Source organism: Dipodomys merriami, unplaced genomic scaffold (assembly GCF_024711535.1).
Source record: "Dipodomys merriami isolate MVZ:Mamm:240054 unplaced genomic scaffold, mDipMer1.0.p SCAF_6, whole genome shotgun sequence".
NCBI classification, from domain to species: Eukaryota; Metazoa; Chordata; class Mammalia; order Rodentia; family Heteromyidae; genus Dipodomys; species Dipodomys merriami.
Genome location: NW_027206179.1, coordinates 2706799 through 2724544, shown reverse-complemented (window position 1 = coordinate 2724544; position 17746 = coordinate 2706799). Strand labels below are relative to the sequence as shown.

The window sequence follows — 17746 nt, the reverse complement described above, 5'->3', positions numbered from 1 at the left end:
TCTGTATTAAAAAAGCAATAATAATCTTAAGGGATGTAGATTAATGAACAACTCTCTATTTGCTGTAGCTTACCATATCTCATTTTCTCCTAATCTATGCTACTCCATTTTCCCCTAAATGACTTCATTCTCTTTCTATGAGGGAAGTAGATGGACAAGCTTTAAGCTTTATTTTTTGGATTGCTGGCATGCATTAACCAGGCCTCATTTCCCCCTAGTCTATCATGCCTCAGTACGGCATCCTCAGTCTACTGCAATCAAGACCAAACAGCCTATGCAAATCAAAACATCATTCAGATAGTACCTCACCCAGTTAGAATGGCTACAATTAAGAACTCTAATAACAACAGATGCTGGAGGGGATATGGAAAGAAGAGAACCTTACTGAATTGTTGGTGGGAGTGTAAACTTGTTCAAAAACTTTAGAAACTAGTATGGAGGTTCCTCCAAATACTCCACATAGAGCTCCCCGATGACCCAGCAATCCCACTTTTGGGCATTTACCCAAATGTTCACAAACAAGACCACACTAAAGCTACCAGAACAACTATGTTTATTGCAGCATTATTTACCATAGCTAAGATATGGAACCCACCCAGATGCCACTCATTAGATGAATGGATCAAAAAATTGTGGTATATATACTCAATGGAATTCTATGCATCCACCAGAAAAAATGACATTGCCCATTTGTTAGGAAATGGTAAGACTTGGAAAAAATTATATTAGTTGAAGTAATCCAGGCCCAAAGAAACATATGTCCCATGGATTCCCTTATTTGCAATAATTAGTATATGTCTGAGTCAAGCAGAAAAGATCAGATAAGTTGATGTCAGGGAAATGAACCCTAATATATGTATTCAAATGTTTTTTTTTTCTTTCATGCCATTGTTTCTAACACATTTATAAGATTATTTCTTTGTTGCTTTGTATGCCCCTCCCCCATGGTATAACCCCTGCTTTCACTGTATTTGATGTCCGCATAATTTGTGGAGGGAAAGGGGGAAAACAAATTGTTTAAATAAAGATACAGGTGGACCAATTGCAACAATGAGAGGTACGAGTCGTTATGTCAAAAACGAACTTTACAACTGTGGGGTGGGGGAGGATTAGAGTGGCGTGGGGAGGATAGGAAGGGATGGGAAGGGAAAACAACAGAGGAGACTAAAATGCTTGATAAGAAATGTACTCATTTTCTTGCCCATGTAACTGTAACCCCTCTGTACAATATTTTCACAATTAAAAAATGCCTAGACCGCCCTAGGTGATAACTAATATCCTACCAGGTAGTAGGTGGTAGAGGTGGGCTCCTGGTCCAAGATTGCCCCAACCATATGCAATTAGTGATAGCTAGAGTAGAACTCCGATTGTCTGGTGATAGATGACTTTCCCAGGTACTGAGATGAGTACAGAGCACTGCAAGAGGCTGTCCTGGCTATGGGGTCATGTCACAAGTCTGGTGCTATCACCTGGGCCACACTAAGCTGTGGGACAATATCACCATCTTGCTTCTCTGTCCTACCCATGACAAGTGGGATGGAGAACAAGGATGTGTCAGAGCAGCATGGAAAGTTTTGTCAAGGAAGCCACAATCTTTGCAACAGTGGCAGGCACCTGTAATGCCAACTGCTTAGAAGGCTGAGATCAGAGGATTAGGGTTAAAAGCCAGCCCAGGCAGAAAAGTCTGTGATACTTTTATCTCCATAAAAACAAGAAAACTGGTGGTGGAACTGTGGCTCAAGTGTTAAAGAGTTAGCCTTGACCTGAAGGATTCAGGTTCAGATACCAGGCCTAGACTTCAAGCCCCACAACCAACAACAAAAAAGCCACAAGGCCATTTTAGTGAACGCTGCCATAGATCAGACTTAATATCCCATCCAGAAAGCCCAAACAGTCATGTGGATACACTGAGGCCTAACTCTAGCTTGTGCTGTTGTAGGCCAAGGCACACTGGATTCCTAGAACAACCTAAGTTTCATCCTAATTCCATCTAAAGCACAGTCCTTCTAGGGCAATGGTCCCTGACATGATTCACCACCCAACAAGACTGGGACTGAGCCAGGTGTTAACAGAGTCACACAGCAATAGTGGTTTTACAAGGCTAAGCAGGAAGACAGGTGTCAACTTACTCCACCCATGGTGGAAACTGATGCATATGGCATTTGGTTCTGCCTCAGGGACCTTCCAACACCTCCTGAAAGATTCCAAAGGAAGCTGGGGTGCGAGAACCAAACAGTGCCTCTAGTTTATTCTGGATTATTGGTCATTCATGACATGCTGACAAAGGGTTCTAAAAAAAACCCTGACTCACTCTTATGCCCTCTTCACTAGGAGGTTGTATCTCATACCTGCTGTCGTTCACAAGATTGGAGGAGGGAGGTTGTGGCACTGTCTTCCTTCTCTGTCCTAAACCAGTTCCAGAGGCACAATATAAATGTCTGGACACAAGCGTAGAGACTATAAGCACTTCCCCAGCACTGGTCTCAGTATATGGGGATGGTGCTGAGATTTAACTTTAATTCTCTCTCTCCCTGCAATGTTGGAGGGTTTCTGTCCATAATGAGCCACTAATGCTGTTGTATGGGAGGAACATGGAGATGGTTTCTTCCACCTTTTCTCATACATCCTTTTCGGTTGTTTTGTTCTACTGGAGAAGTACACTCTGGTCCACACCACTTGACTCTCATATGTTCTTTGTTGGGTGGTGCAATCTTTATATTCTCTCTTTGTCAGCTGCCATCTTGCTCTGCTTTTGGGGAATCCTCTTGAATGATGACATTCTCTGAGTCAGCTTAGTGTGCCTCTACTACATGACATGAATTGTGTTTCTTTGTTTTCTTTTTTTCCCAGTTGTGGGGCCTGAACTCTGGGCCTGGTTACTGTCCCTCAGCTCTTCAGCTCAAGGCTAGCACTCTACCACTTGAGCCACAGCACCAATTCCATCTTTTTCTGCTTATGTGTGCTCAAGAGTCGAACCCAGGACCTCATACAAGGCAAGCACTCTACCAGTGAGCCACCTTCCCAGCTGTTCTTTGTTTTCTTTACTTTCCTCAGAAGGGAAGATTTACTTCTTTGCAGAAGTGTGCCTCACTGGCAAAAGTGTGGCAAGTGAGCACAGACACAAGGCAGCCTGCTTTCCTATTTACTCCTAACACAGCAGGCCCTGCATCTCTGGTGATGGTTGAACTCAAGTGGACAATCTGCTCTCAAACTGAATTGTATTTCTTGAGAGTTTTTTCATATGCAAACCTAATTATTTCCAAGCTCCTCTCATCTTCTCTCACCATCATAGAAACTCCTCTGGGTTCACCAATTTTATTCTGACAGAGACCTTGTGCAAGAACTCAGGAGATAATTCCTTCCCACATCATGGATTCAGTCTTTTTATAGCGTACTGATTAAGTCTGACTGAAGAGACTTTGGGCACTGTTCATACAATGCCACACTGCATTGGTTTCTGAGGCATATTTTTGACATAACCGTGTCAGAAGAGAGTTACAACATCTATAAAGCTGTGTATGCCATGGCCCATGCCCTCCACCAGATATTCCTTCATCACAAAGAAGAGCCACGAGTGGACAATGCATAAACAAGGGCATTTCTCTCTTCACAGGTAATGGCATTGCTTTTGGGTGATCTGCTCTAGGCATGTAGACGTTCTATTGAAGGTTTCATAGCAGATAGTACTAGGTCATCTGGCTCCATTTTGGAAAATACAAGAGACACTGGGCCTATAGTGCTGACCATGAAATGACTGTAGAGCTATGAAGACAATGACTTGAAGATCGCTGCATCTGTGACAAGGAAGTGCTGTGCCTTCTGTCTCCATCCTCATTCTGTTTGCAAAATCTATCCCCTTTCAATAGCATATATCCAAATTCTCCTTGTACCTTTTTAAAATAACAGATCAAGGGAGACTAGTTCTTGAAAACCTAAGATTATCTGGACACAAGTGGCTTACACCTGTGGTTTACTCCTGAATACAATTAACATCCATATAGAGGTGAAATTGTGGCTCAATGGATGGAATGCTTACTTTGAAAGAAAAAGAAAAACACCTTAAGTTGAGTGTCTTAGCCCTTTGGTTGAAGCACAGGGTAGGCACACACAGACACACACACACACACACACACACACAATGAACTAAGGCTTGCTTAAAGTAATCTTTCATAGTTGTTATAAGTATTTTGTGATTTTGCTTAGTTTATTGTTTATCTATTTTTAAGACTGACTCTCTGATCACAATCATAAAATAAGTCATAGAATTCATTATAAAGAGATGATAGAAGACTGTCATATAAAAATGAATTCTAATATGAATCCTAACCAAATGATGATACTTGGTTGGATGTGGCTAGAGTTTCATTCACTTGAAATTGAGTTTCTCTGTCCCATTTTGGATAACCAGGTTTTAGAAACTTCTTAACAAGTTAGCCAATGTGGGTCTGAATTTGATACAGTTGATTGGATTCCTGCGGTGTGTGTGAATCATGTGGTGGGAATGAAGGATAATCTGTGTGCGTCCATTATTCCGGGGTTCTGTGATAACTCTGGGAAGCAGTTCACCATACTGTAATGTGTCCCTTTTAGCTGCATCCTTTTTTGAAGAAGATCAAATTTACCAATCCTGTTGAAGACCAAGTGATTTTGAATGAAGAAAGGAAATTGGAGACAGAGTATGACATTATGAACTTTTGGAATTTTCCAGGTCTGGGACAAAGGGTGAAAGTTGACCAGTTTTCTCCAACTATGCCACATGGCCAACAACTGATTTTGTTTGAAAATCTGATAGAGTGGCCCATGGGATTACCAAGGTGGATCATTTATACATCTCCATTATCTCCTTTTTTAATATATTGTTTGGGATGGAGAAATGGAATCATTTATAAGAAGAGAAAAAGATCCTGAAAGAGAGGACAAAAACATTAGATACACCAGACTCCATGTCTTTCAGTGTTCTTTACAATTCTATGAGAACAAGAATGATTCAGAAGAGTCCCTGAAGACATCAAACGTGTTGAGGAGCTTGAAGTGGGAATATTGTCAGGCCACCACTGCATTATACAGTCAGGAGTCCAAAGGACAAGCAAGCTCATATCTCTGAGTACAGAGATCTTGACATCATTCAATGCTGTAGCTGTGGCTCAGTGGAGAGATGTCACCCACCTATGCATAACAGAAACACACACAGTGTTGTCTCTAATTCTGCTGGGCCATTGCTGGAAAACAGAAAAGTATCTGCACAAACATAGAAATATCTGGAAGCCCAACAGATTACTCCATTTACAATGACTCAAAGAAAAGGGTGCTCACTGATCTGTAGGTGCTTATGTAATGGCTGCTATTGTTGGACAACTATGTATTCAACACAGGGCAGTTGATGAATTTTACTACAATAAAACTTCAAGGAGAACCAAAAGAGCCTAAGTAAATAAAGTAAATGGGTGTTAGACTGCCATGTCAAATGTCTACATCAAACTTTATGAAGTCTCTGATCAGTTACCCACTAGAGAAAAGGAAACTTCAAATCCAATAACTTTTTGCCCTTTATTGAGTATAAACTTACAATTTTGGCTAATAATTAATAGGTAGTTGCCCTTATACATTCATCATACTCCAGTAGTAAAGGAAGTTAGTACTAAGTCATTTCTAAGGAAAGAGTCTAAGGTATAAAGGACCTGTTCCTGGATTCTCAGCAAAATAAAATGAATGTTTACCTTGTCAAAGAGGACAAAGTACCAGAATGATTCTGATCTCATGTCTTTTGCCCATAAGCAGCGAGCCCAATGCAAACATAGTTGTAACAGTTTGTGTTTAAACAATCACAAGTTACATTAAAATTGCTCACACTTAGCTGACTACCAGTGCCTTAGGCCTGTAAACTTAGCTCCTCAGAGAGCTGATATGTGAGGATCATGGTTCCAAGCCATCCTGGGAAGGAAAGTTCATGAGTCTTTTATCTCCAGTAAACCAACAAAAGTCAGAATCTATACGTGGTTAAAGTATTCACAAAAGCAATGCTCAAAAACAACACCCAGACCCTGGCTTCAACTATCAGAACCAGCACCAAAAAAAAAAACAAAACCCATAAGAACATCAGCTCATTTTCATTTCTTTAGGTGGCCAAGATGGAAATTCACTGTGAAGTACAGAAAGATGAAGCATATTGCCACGCCTCCTCCGGTGGAGTCTGCTTAGCATGGGAAACCTGCTTTCAGATCTGAGAATGAGGCTTCAAAGAGGCCTATCTCTGAGAATGGGACTTCACTGAAGTCTACCTCAGAGAATGAGGCTTCAAAGAGTCCTGTCTCTGAGAATGGGACTTCACCGAGGTCTACCTCAGAGAATGGGGCTTCAAAGAGGCCTATCTCTGAGAATGCGACTTCACCGAAGTCTACCTCTGAGAATTGGTCTTCAAAGAGGCCTACCTCCTGGAAAAGGCTGGCAAGCCCCTGGGAAAGATGTATTTCTGTTCCTGTTTTTCTTTTCTTCACTGTATAGGAGTGCCTATTAATCTTTTACTGTTCCTGCTGCTTGTTCTACTTACTCATGCTCAACGTTCCCTTATTCAAGGCTCTTTCTTGGAAGTGTCGACGACTCCAACATCTGATGAGTGTCTTGAGAATATGACTAACTCACCAGAGTTAAGTGCTACCCTGAAAGCCCCTCTTATGGAGGCTAGTAGACAAGTCATAAGTAAATATAAAAATATTGGGGGTTTCATGGTGTCACTTAGCAGAAGGAATTGTTTGTAAGAGATTTACAAGAAGCTGTAGGCACTGCTAGAGCAGAAAGAGTGTATGTCTATTGGAGACTTCCCTTTAATCCTGAAGCATATACAATAGACCCATATAGATATGTTGTAGATAAGAAAGATGTAGAAGGATATTTAGACCAAAAGCTAAATAAGATTCCTAAAAGGCTGGTAGATGGAAGGTGGCAATGGCTTATCAGAGGAAAATGGTGGGATCCTCCATTATCTAGAGGACTCCAAATACTTCCCCCAGATCCATAGCCTTTAACAGGTGTGTATAAGGATGGCAACCATTGGGAAAACTACTTAGGAGGAAGAACTTCCTATAACTCTCTTTCATTTACTGAGAGACTTGCTAGATCTAGATCTCCTTGGTGCTTATTATCAAAGAAAGAACAAGAAAGATCTTATGAGACAGTTAAGGCCTCTATGGAGAAGAGTAAACTATTATGTGAAAGGTTACAGAAAAGACACTATGAGCTTAAATTTGGTATATGGCCAGATTTAACTAAGTATAATGAATATCATGATTTTTGGCCACAAATTGGGGACCCTCTAAAGAATGGCAAAGAAGCACAATTGTTTAGAAAAGATATAAAATGTATAAAGTAACTATGAAGTACTAGAGTTCATTTCTTTCTGTTTAGCACCTTGCCCATATGCTCTGGTTAATGGTTAATAGGTGATAAACATCAAAACCAATTGTATTTCTTAAAAATAGAGGTAAAGCCGAAAACAAGTGCCTATTGTCATAACTCATCATTCAAAAAACAAGATCAGGCAACCAGCTGGTGACCACCCAAGAACGAAGCCTTACAGCAAGATTGTGTAACCTTTTGTCCTTTCTCATGGAGACTTTTGCTATAAAAGCTTGTTATCCTCTGCATTAAATCGCACTCAGCATTCACTCCTCTTGTGTGTGAGTTGTCTGTTTGCCATCTCCCCACCTATTCCAGTTCCTCCACTAGGTGTCCTCCATCGTCCCGACAGAGCCAGTCCACAGCAGCATATGAAATAAAAAGAACAACACAGAAGACAGAGATCATAGCTTGGAAAAAAATAGGAAGTTCTGAATACTATCATTGATGCTGTTATTTTTTTGTCAGTCTTGGGACTTGAACTCTGGGCCTGGGTGCTGTCCCTGAGTTCGTCAGCTCAAGGAGAGTGCTCTACTACTTAAGCCATAGCACCACTTCTGGTTTTCTGGTGATTAACTGGAGATAGTTTCAGAGACTTTCCTGCCTGGGCTGGCACTGAACCACAATCCTCAGATCTCAGCCTGTGAGTAGCTAGGATTACAGGCGTAAGCCTCCAGCACCCCACCATTGATGCTGTTTTGATAACTGAGGTCCCGGCCTTTAATATTGTTGCAATAGTTCCTTTTCAGTACTCAGAAAGAGTTTAGAATAATACATGTATTGTAGTTAGGGAAGACTTCAACAGGAAACAGAGCCAATACTGTGTAGGTAGAAAAAAAAACATTGGTTACCCATTCTGGTAACCAAACACAATTAAGGACATATAAAACTTGGTGAACTGTGAACACAAGTGTGAAATAATTTTTACTCGCTACCCAAAGCAATTATGTTTTTATGTATGATTAAGAGGTGATATTTCCAAGACTCTTAATGTATCAGTTACATCATTACTTACTAGGTAGAGCTGCTTCTGCCTTTAAACACAACCAAGGGGTAAAGAACCAAAAATCTTTTCAAGCTTGGAGCCCAAGGAAAGCTCAGCCTCCATCCTCAGGACTGACGAACCAGGAGCTGGCCAGTGCCAGCCTCTGTCCCAGAGGATACAAGCGTGGAACCTACACCTGTCCAGGAGACATTCAAGTAAAGGAGAGAAAGGATGTGCTCATCATTGACTTCCATAGGACCTTGGTAAAATCAATGCCCAGAGCTCACAATTAGCCAATTTGTGCATCATATCGGACCAAATCTCTAAGGACACCCAAATAGAAATGGAAGAAGAAGAGAAAAGAGAACAACTGAAAAACTAGATTTTTGAGGGGATCTCTTTAGCCATGCTGGCAAAAATAGTGTGTCCTTTCTTCCACTGCTTTATTTTCTACTTACATTTTTCAGATGCAGTGGTGTTCAATCACCTCTTGATTGGACTAAAGTACACATCATAAATGTGTTACTGTTTTACAATGAAATATGACCAAGTAAACAAGACACAAGAAACAAAGAATGGCGGGAGGTTCCAGGAAGATGTCAGAAGAGAAGCTGGAGGCTAAACAAGCTCTCGCATAGAAAGCAGTTTTAGAGTTCCAGTGAACAGTCCTAAACCAGAGAATCACACCAAGTGTGCCTTCACAGGACAGAGAGTTAGGCCAGAGAGAGAAAATACAGGCAAGGAGACAGCCCTGAGCACTTGTCAGCAGCCGCCGCCGCGGCCGCGGCGACTGCAGCAGCCATACCTGAATCACAGAGAGTCCAGGACGAAGGAGCCAGACGTGGTGGGCGAGCGGATTCTACTCAACACCAGCAAGAACTGGCAAGGAGCAGACATCTTCATCCTGCAGTTCGCAGACCAGAGACAACCCAGGAACCAAGACTCAGGGTGAGTAGAAGCCTGACGTCCTCACTCCTTCTCAGGGAGCAGAGGAGGGAAGGCCACCCCTCCAGTACCTCCAGTACCCCCCAGTACCGGAGATCTCCATATTGGATACCGACAAAGCATGGCAGAGCTACTAGTTCCAACTCAGGCCTTGGAATAAATCTAGTCATCTAGCAGGTCAGAGCCAGAGGCTGCCCCTCCCTTTAGCAGCCTCGACAATCAATTGAAATTCAGTAAACAGAAACACTGAGAGTGGCTCCAGGCTGGGCTCTGTGAGTTTCTCACACACCAGCCCCTTGGAAAAGCTACTGTTTGCTGAAAGGCCTCAAATCTACCCAGAACCTAGCCTCATCATAGCATCTCCAAACTCGAGGAAAAAGCCATTTCCTCCCATTGAACTAACCTGGAGGAGGATCCCACAGCATTTGTCTGCCTGTTCAAAGAAACTGACTTAAGTAATCAACCAAGCCACAGGAACACAAGCAGACCAGAGACTCCAACAAGAGGCTGGTTACGGACACAAGGGAGACACAGGATTTTTCCCACCCCTCCCAAAAAAAAAAATCAAAGAACTTTTTTTCTTTTTGTTGTACCTTTTATAAAAAAAAAATTTTAATCTTTAATTTTTAAATTTTTGGAAAAAATTGTTTTCTAGTAATTTTTTTCCTCTTAGAATTTTATTTTAGGGGTATAAGTGTGTGTGCATTTTTCTTCCTTTTTTGTTTTTGTTTTTGTATTGTTTTGTTTTGTTTTGTTTTTTGTTTAGCTCTACTGAACTTGTGATCTTTTTTCTTTCTTTCTTATCCTTTTCACCTGTTCTTCTCTTTCGTTCTTTATGTGACTTAATTGCTGTTCTGCACATCCTCAGATAAACCCGTAGTCGATTATTAGACCTTATCACCCATTGTGTACACACTTAATCCACAAATTTATTACTCAATTCAAAACCTTCGACTTAAATTCCTTATTAACAGTACTACCTCCTTATACCTACATAATATTATAAGTAATTTTATTTTTAAGTTTTTCATATCTCCTTTATATCCCTCCCCTTCTCTCATTATATTCATGCTCTTCTCTGAATAGCTTGTTTTTGGAACTGTACAATATTATTAATTTTTACCTTTCTATTTTTTCTGGTCTCTTTTTGTTCCCTTTCTCTTTCTTCTTTTTTTTTTTTTCTCTCTCTCTACTTTCATCCTATCCAACCTATTTCCTGCTTTGAGATTAGGACTTACTTAACTCTCTCTGTGCCTTCCCACATCACTCTATTCCTATTTTTTGGCCACAACTCTTCCTAAATCTAATAATTTCTGGTTTACCAAATTCATTTTTGCGGTTCGTAGCCCATTAATATATAGTTGTTTGATGGTGAATAGATGTATCTGTTGAACTAGATTGTATCTGCAGACTATTGACTGTGCAAATACAGACTTTGATTGATGCTTGCCTTAAGATAGTGTTCTAGCATAAAACTGGTGTTAATTTCATCCTAAATGGGCAGAATAAGCTGGAAAAACACAAGAAAAATGGCAAGTCCGGGTATCTCAACTCCCACTCATGATAACCAGGGGACAGAACAGATAAAGAATAATCCAGAGGAGAGTTCCCAGATAGCTCTACAAACACTGCTGGCAAACATGATAAATGAAAAGACTGAAAACATACAAAGGACTCTGTATGAGCGTGATAGGGAGAGAGAGGAAGCAATCCAAAAGTTTATACAGGAATATCATAAGTGTGAGGAAGCTACTCAAAAACTGATACAGGATTTTCATGAGCAGCTTGAGAATACTCAAAGAGAAAGGCAGGAATCGCATGAACGAGAGGAAGCAAATCAAAGAGTAATACAGGAATTGGGAGAGCAGGATGAGAATACACAAAGATCACTAAAGGCATTCATGGGATCCATTAACAAAGAGCTGAAGGAAGTCAGGGAGACCACAAAGGGAATGCTGAATGGAAACCAACAGAAGGAATGGGAGTCCCAGGAAACCATAACCAATCAACTAAGCGATTTGAGAATAAACACTGAACACCAAATTAAGGAAGTAAAGAAATTCATACAAGATCTAAAACAAAGCTTCAACAAAGAATTTGAAGCCATCAAAGCTGACCAACTAGAAGGAAAAGAAATAAAAAACAAAGCAGAAAGTCTCGACAGCAGGTTAGACCATGCAGAAGGTCGAATCTCGGGTATTGAAGACAGCATCGACATTATACAGAAAGAACATACAACCATTCAAGACAAATCCAAGAAATATGAGAGATCTATCCAACACTTGGAAGACACCATCAGAAGGCCTAATCCAAGGATAATGGGTGCAGAGGAGCACCTAGAAACAGAAGTTACTGGTCTAGGAAATTTGTTTAACAGGATCCTAGCAGAGAACTTCCCAAACATGCAAAAAAATAAGCCTATTCAAATACAAGAAGCTTTTAGAACTCCAAATAGACCAGATCAGAATAGGACATCCCACGGTCACATTATAATCCACACAGGATCAATTCAGACTAAGGAAAAGATCCTTAAAGCTGTCAAAGAGAAAAGATTAATCACCTATAAAGGGAAACCAATTAAAATCACCTCAGATTTCTCAGCAGAGACAATCAAAGCAAGAAGAGCCTGGAATGATGTATGCCATGCCCTAAAGACAAACAACTATCAACCAAGAATACTGTACCCAGCTAAAGTCTCCTTCATAACTGAAGGCCAAATAAAAACCTTCCATAGCAAAGAAAAATTGAAACAATACATCTCCACCAAACTAGCAATACAAAAGATTCATAAAGATGTCCTACACATAGAAAACCAAAAGACTACAATAAAGGCCAAGAAACTGTACCCAAACTGAGAATCCAAGAACCATAGGAAGAACCCAGTTTTTGCAGCCCCCAAGAAGGTGGATAACATGGCAGGAACTCCCAAACACCTCTCAGTCCAATCTCTTAACATTAACGGACTTAACTCTCTAATTAAGTGATATAGACTGCCTAGTTGGATTAAAAAACAATATCCTTCTATCTGTTGCCTTCAGTAGTCACATCTTGCCCATACAAACAAACACATTTTCAATGTTAAAGGCTGGAACAAAATCTACCAAGCAAACAGCCCCCATAAACAGGTGGGTGTTGCGATCTTAATATCAGATAAAATAGACTTCAAATTAAAATTTGTGAGAAGAGATAAAGTAGGTCGCTACATACTAATTAAGGGATCTCTCCTTCAGGAGGATATTACAATTCTAAATATCTATTCGCCAAACAACGTAACACCCAAATTTATCCAAGAAACAAACACTACTTTCCCTCAAATCCCACATAGATCCAAAGACATTAATTGTTGGGGATTTTAACACACCAATCTCCCCACTAGATAGGTCAACTCAGCAAAAACTCAACAGAGAAACCACAGATGTAAACAACTGCATAGATTAACTAGATTTAACAGACATCTATGGAATATTTCACCCAGCAGCATAAGAATACACGTTTTTCTCTGCAGCACATGGAGCATTTTCCAAAACAGACCACATTTTAGGCCACAAAGCAAACTTGTCCAAATTCAGAAACATTGAAGTTATACTTTGCATTCTCTCAGACCACAAGGCAATAAAATTAGAAATCAAAACCAAGAACCACCAAAGAAAGTCCGGTAACACATGGAGGCTGAACAACACACTGCTGAATCACGAGTGGGTCAAGGAAGAGATTAGAAAGGAAATTCAAATGTTCATGCTATTCAACAAAAATGAGCACACAAATTACCAGCTCCTCTGGGACACAGGAAAGGCAGTACTCAGAGGCAAGTTTATAGCTCTGAGTCCCTACATCAACACATTGGAGAGATCTGAAACCAACAATTTAATGAGACATCTGAACCTCCTTGAAAAAGAGCAGCAAGATAAGCCCCAATCCAGTAGACAGAAAAAAATAATTAAAATTAAATCAGAATTAAATGAATTAGAATCCAAAAAACTATAGAAAGAATCAACAAAACAAAGAGTTGGCTCTTCGAAAACATTAACAAAATTGACAGACCCTTAACAAATCTTATCAGAAAAAAAGAGAACACACCCAAATAAATAAACTCAGAGAGGAGAATGGAAACATCACTATGGAAACCACCAAGATTCAGAACAATTTAAGGGAATACTTTTCAAAACTTTATTCTAATAAGTTTGAGAACTTGACAGAAATGGACCTTTTCCTAGCAAATATTGACATGATAAAACTAAACCAAGATGAGTTAAATCATCTTAACAGGCCCATATCAAGCATTGAAATAGAAACAGCAATAAGAGACCTCCAAGCTAAGAAAAGTCCAAGACCAGATGGGTTTACAGCGGAATTCTACAAGGCCTTCAAAGCTGAGCTCACACCAATACTCCTTCAACTCTTCAATGAAATTGAAAGAGAAAGTTCACTACCGAACACATTCTATGAAGCCATCATACCCCTCTCCAAAACCAGGCAGGGACTCATCAAAGAAAGAGAATTATAGACCCATTTCTTGGATGAACATTGATGCAAAACTTCTCAACAAAATTTTGGCCAATCGACTTCAACAATTCATCCAAAATATCATACACCATGTTCAAATAGGATTCATTTCAGGGATGCAAAGCTGGTTCAATATATGCAAATCAATTAATATTATTCATCACATCAAGAGGAGCAAGGATAAGAACCACATGGTTATCTCAATAGATGCAGACAAAGCATTCAAAAAGATCCAACACCCCTTCATGATGAAGGTTTTGGAAAAATTAGGAATCCATGGAACATTCCTCAATACAATAAAGGCTGTATATGACAAACCTACAGCCAGCATTATACTTAATGGTGAAAAACAAAAGCCATTTCCTCTTAACTCAGGAACAAGACAAGGATGCCAACTCTCTCCAATACTCTTCAATCTAGTATTAGAATGCCTAGCTACAGCAATAAGACAAGATGCAGACATAAAGGGGATCCAAATAGGGAAAGAAGAAATAAAACTCGCCCTCTTTGCAGATTACATGATCTTGTACTTAAAGCATCCCATATACTCCACTCCCAAATTACTCAAGCTGATTCAAAACTTTGGCAAAGTAGCAGGGTATAAAATTAACCCTCAAAAATCAATGGCTTTTCTGTATGCCAACAATGAGAAAAGTGGGACTGAAATTAGGAAAGCAACTCCATTCGTAATAGCCCCCAAAAAATTAAATACCTAGGAATTAACTTAACCAAAGAAGTAAAGGACCTCTATGATGAAAACTTTAAAAACTTGAAAAAGGTAATCAACACAGACCTTAGAAAATGGGAAAACCTCCCATTCTCCTGGATTAAAAAAATTAACATCGTGAAAATGGCAATACTTCCCAAGGCTATCTACAAATTTCATGTGATACCTATCAAAATTCCAACCTCATTCTTCAAGGAAATAGAAGGGGCAATCCAAAAATTCATATGTAACAATAAACGATCCCGAATAGCAAAAACACTCCTCAACAGAAAGAACACTACTGGAGGAATAGCAATACCAAATTTCAAACTCTACTATAAAGCCATAGTAATCAAAACAGCTTGGTACTGGCACAAGAACAGACCTCAGGACCAATGGAATAGAATTGAAAACCCAGAAATGAACCTACAGACCTATAGCCATCTAATATTTGATAAGAAGCTAAAAAAAAATAGAATTGAAGAAAGACAGCCTCTTCAGTCAATGGTGCTGGAAAAATTGGTTAACTACTTGTAGAAAACTAAAGCTAGATCCTTATTATCACCCTGCACCAGAATCAACTCCAAATGGATCAAAGACCCCGGAATCAAAGCAGACACTCTGAAAACATTACAGGATGGAATAAGAGCAACCCTACGTCTCCTTGGAACAGGCCGAAATTTTCTTAATAGAGACCCGGAAACACAGCAAATCAAAGAAAGGTTGGACAAATGGGATTGCATGAAGTTGCAGAGCTTCTGCATGGCAAAGGACATAGCTAGCAAGATCAATAGAAAGCCCACGGATTGGGAGAAGATCTTCACTAGCCTTACAATGGCCAAGGGTCTCATATCTAAAATATACTTGGAACTCAAAAAATTAAACCCCCAACAACAAATCTCCAAAGAAATAACTGCCCAATAATTTAAGTGGGCTAATGACTTAAACAGAAACTTCTCTGAAGAAGAAAGAAGGATGGCCAATAGACACATGAAGAAATGCTCAACCTTCCTAGCCCTAAAAGAAATGCAAATCAAAACAACATTGAAATACCACATCACCCCATTTAGAATGGCAAAACTCAAGAACTCTAATAACAACAGATGCTGGAGGGGATGTGGACAGTAGGGAACCTTACTTCATTATTGGTGGGAATGTAAACTTGTTCAACCACTTTGGAAAGGTGTATGGAGGTTCATCAAAATACTCCACAGAGAGCTCCCCTATGACCCAGCCATCCCACTTTTGGGCATTTACCCAAATGTTTACAAACAAGACCACACTAAAGCTAACAGCAAAACTATGTTTATTGCAGCATTATTTACCATAGCTAATATCTGGAACCAACCCAGATGTCCCGCAGTAGATGAATGGATCAAGAAATTGAGGTATATATACACAATGGAATTCTATGCCTCCATCAGAAAGAATGACATTTCCCCATTTGTTAGGAAATGGAAAGACTTGGAAAAATTATATTAAGTGAAGTAAGCCAAGCCCAAAGGAACATAGGTCCCATGGTTTCCCTTATTTGCAATATCTAGTATATGTCTGAGTCAAGCAGAAAAGGTCAGATAAGGTGATGTTAGGAAAATGAACCCTAAGACATGTATTGTAAATGTTTTTTTTCTTTCATGCATTTGTTTCTAACGCAATTATAAGATTATTTCTTTGTTGCTTTATATGTCCCTCCCCCACAGTATAAACCCTGCTTTCACTATATTTGATGTCGGTATAATTTGTGGAGGGGAAGGGGAAAAACAAGTCGTTTAAATAAGGATACAGGTGGACCTGTTGCAACAATGAGAAGTACAAGTTGTCATGTCAAAAACAAACTTTACAACTTGTGGGGGGGAGTTTTGGGAGGGAGGGAGGATGGGAAAGGATGGGAATGGTAAACAAAGGAGGAGGCTACAATGCTTAATAAGAAATTTACTCACTATCTTGCCCATGTAATTGTAACCCTCTGTACAGTATTTTCACAATAAAAAACATTCCTAACAAAAAAAAAGAAACACAGAATGTCTTCATAATGTGTTATATCGTTTCTAGATGACTCTATATACTGGACCGCATATATGGTGTATAAGTATGCACACCTAAGGGCAAAGAACTATAGGAAAATGGGTGAAAAAATACAACAGAGGGGCCCATCAGCGGCACTGGTCATTGATGAAAGTGAACTAAGCAACTCAACAGTGATGATGTGAGGGAGGGAATGAGAGAGAAAGAGGAATCAGCTGATACTGAGCATAAGGAAAGAAATGTGCATATCACCTGATTTGGGAGAAACAGTTTTATTGTTAAAGTCTTCAGAGTTCATTACCTTTGTAGAGGAAGACAATGACAACATGCATTGTGAAGGTTAAAATGTGTTAGTGACTTCAGCTAAGTATCACTATGCCCCAATACTGTGAAATTTATGTAATTACTCTCAATAAAGAAAAATGTTACTGCTTTAAAATACTGACTAAAACCTTGAATCATCTGTATTAACTTTTCACAATCTTGTGGAAGTCTATTATTAAATTCATTGTTAATTTCAATATTACAAACGCAATTTTTTTTCAAGTCAGACACCAATGGCTACTTTAGAAGGCTTGGATCTGAGGATCACAGTTCAAAATTAGTCTGGACAGAAAAGTGTATGAGACTCCATCTTTAACTTACAATTAAAAATACAGGAGGGGAGGTATTTCTCAAATGGTAAAATGCCACTTGTGAATTACAAAGCCAAGAGATGGAGTTTAGGTCCTAATTTCCAGGGCTGGTACACACACACACACACACACACACACACACACACACACACACACACACACACACACACACACACACACACACACAATTTTTCCATAAATTAATTTTTTATTCCCGTTTCTTCCCAGCACCCAACTCTGAAAACCATCAATCCTGTCTTTAATTTTTTTTTAAAGCAAGTGATGTCTTTTCTCACGATGGTCTGTGGATGCCACTGTGGGCAGTGCCAATGATGCCAAAGGCTCAGCAGATACCAGGAAATAAAAAGGCGGAGAGAAAAAATACCCAATATATTAAATGAAAACAAACCAAGGGAGGATAATGAAGGGTGGGGAGATGGGAGGGCAGCGATGTTAAGGGTAAACAAAGGAGGAGGCTACAATGGTTGATAAGAAATGTACTCATTACCTTGCTCATGTAATTGTAACCCCTCTGTACGGTATTTTCACAATTAA

General features: G+C 39.6%; 1 non-coding gene across 1 annotated transcript; it reads left to right on the top strand.

The window, feature by feature from the left end:
* The first annotated feature begins 17465 nt into the window (after positions 1 to 17465).
* Positions 17466 to 17551, top strand: LOC138814429 (small nucleolar RNA SNORD35). Its single transcript, XR_011368004.1, has one exon. It is a non-coding gene; the product is annotated as a small nucleolar RNA SNORD35 (small nucleolar RNA).
* The last annotated feature ends 195 nt before the right edge of the window (positions 17552 to 17746 follow it).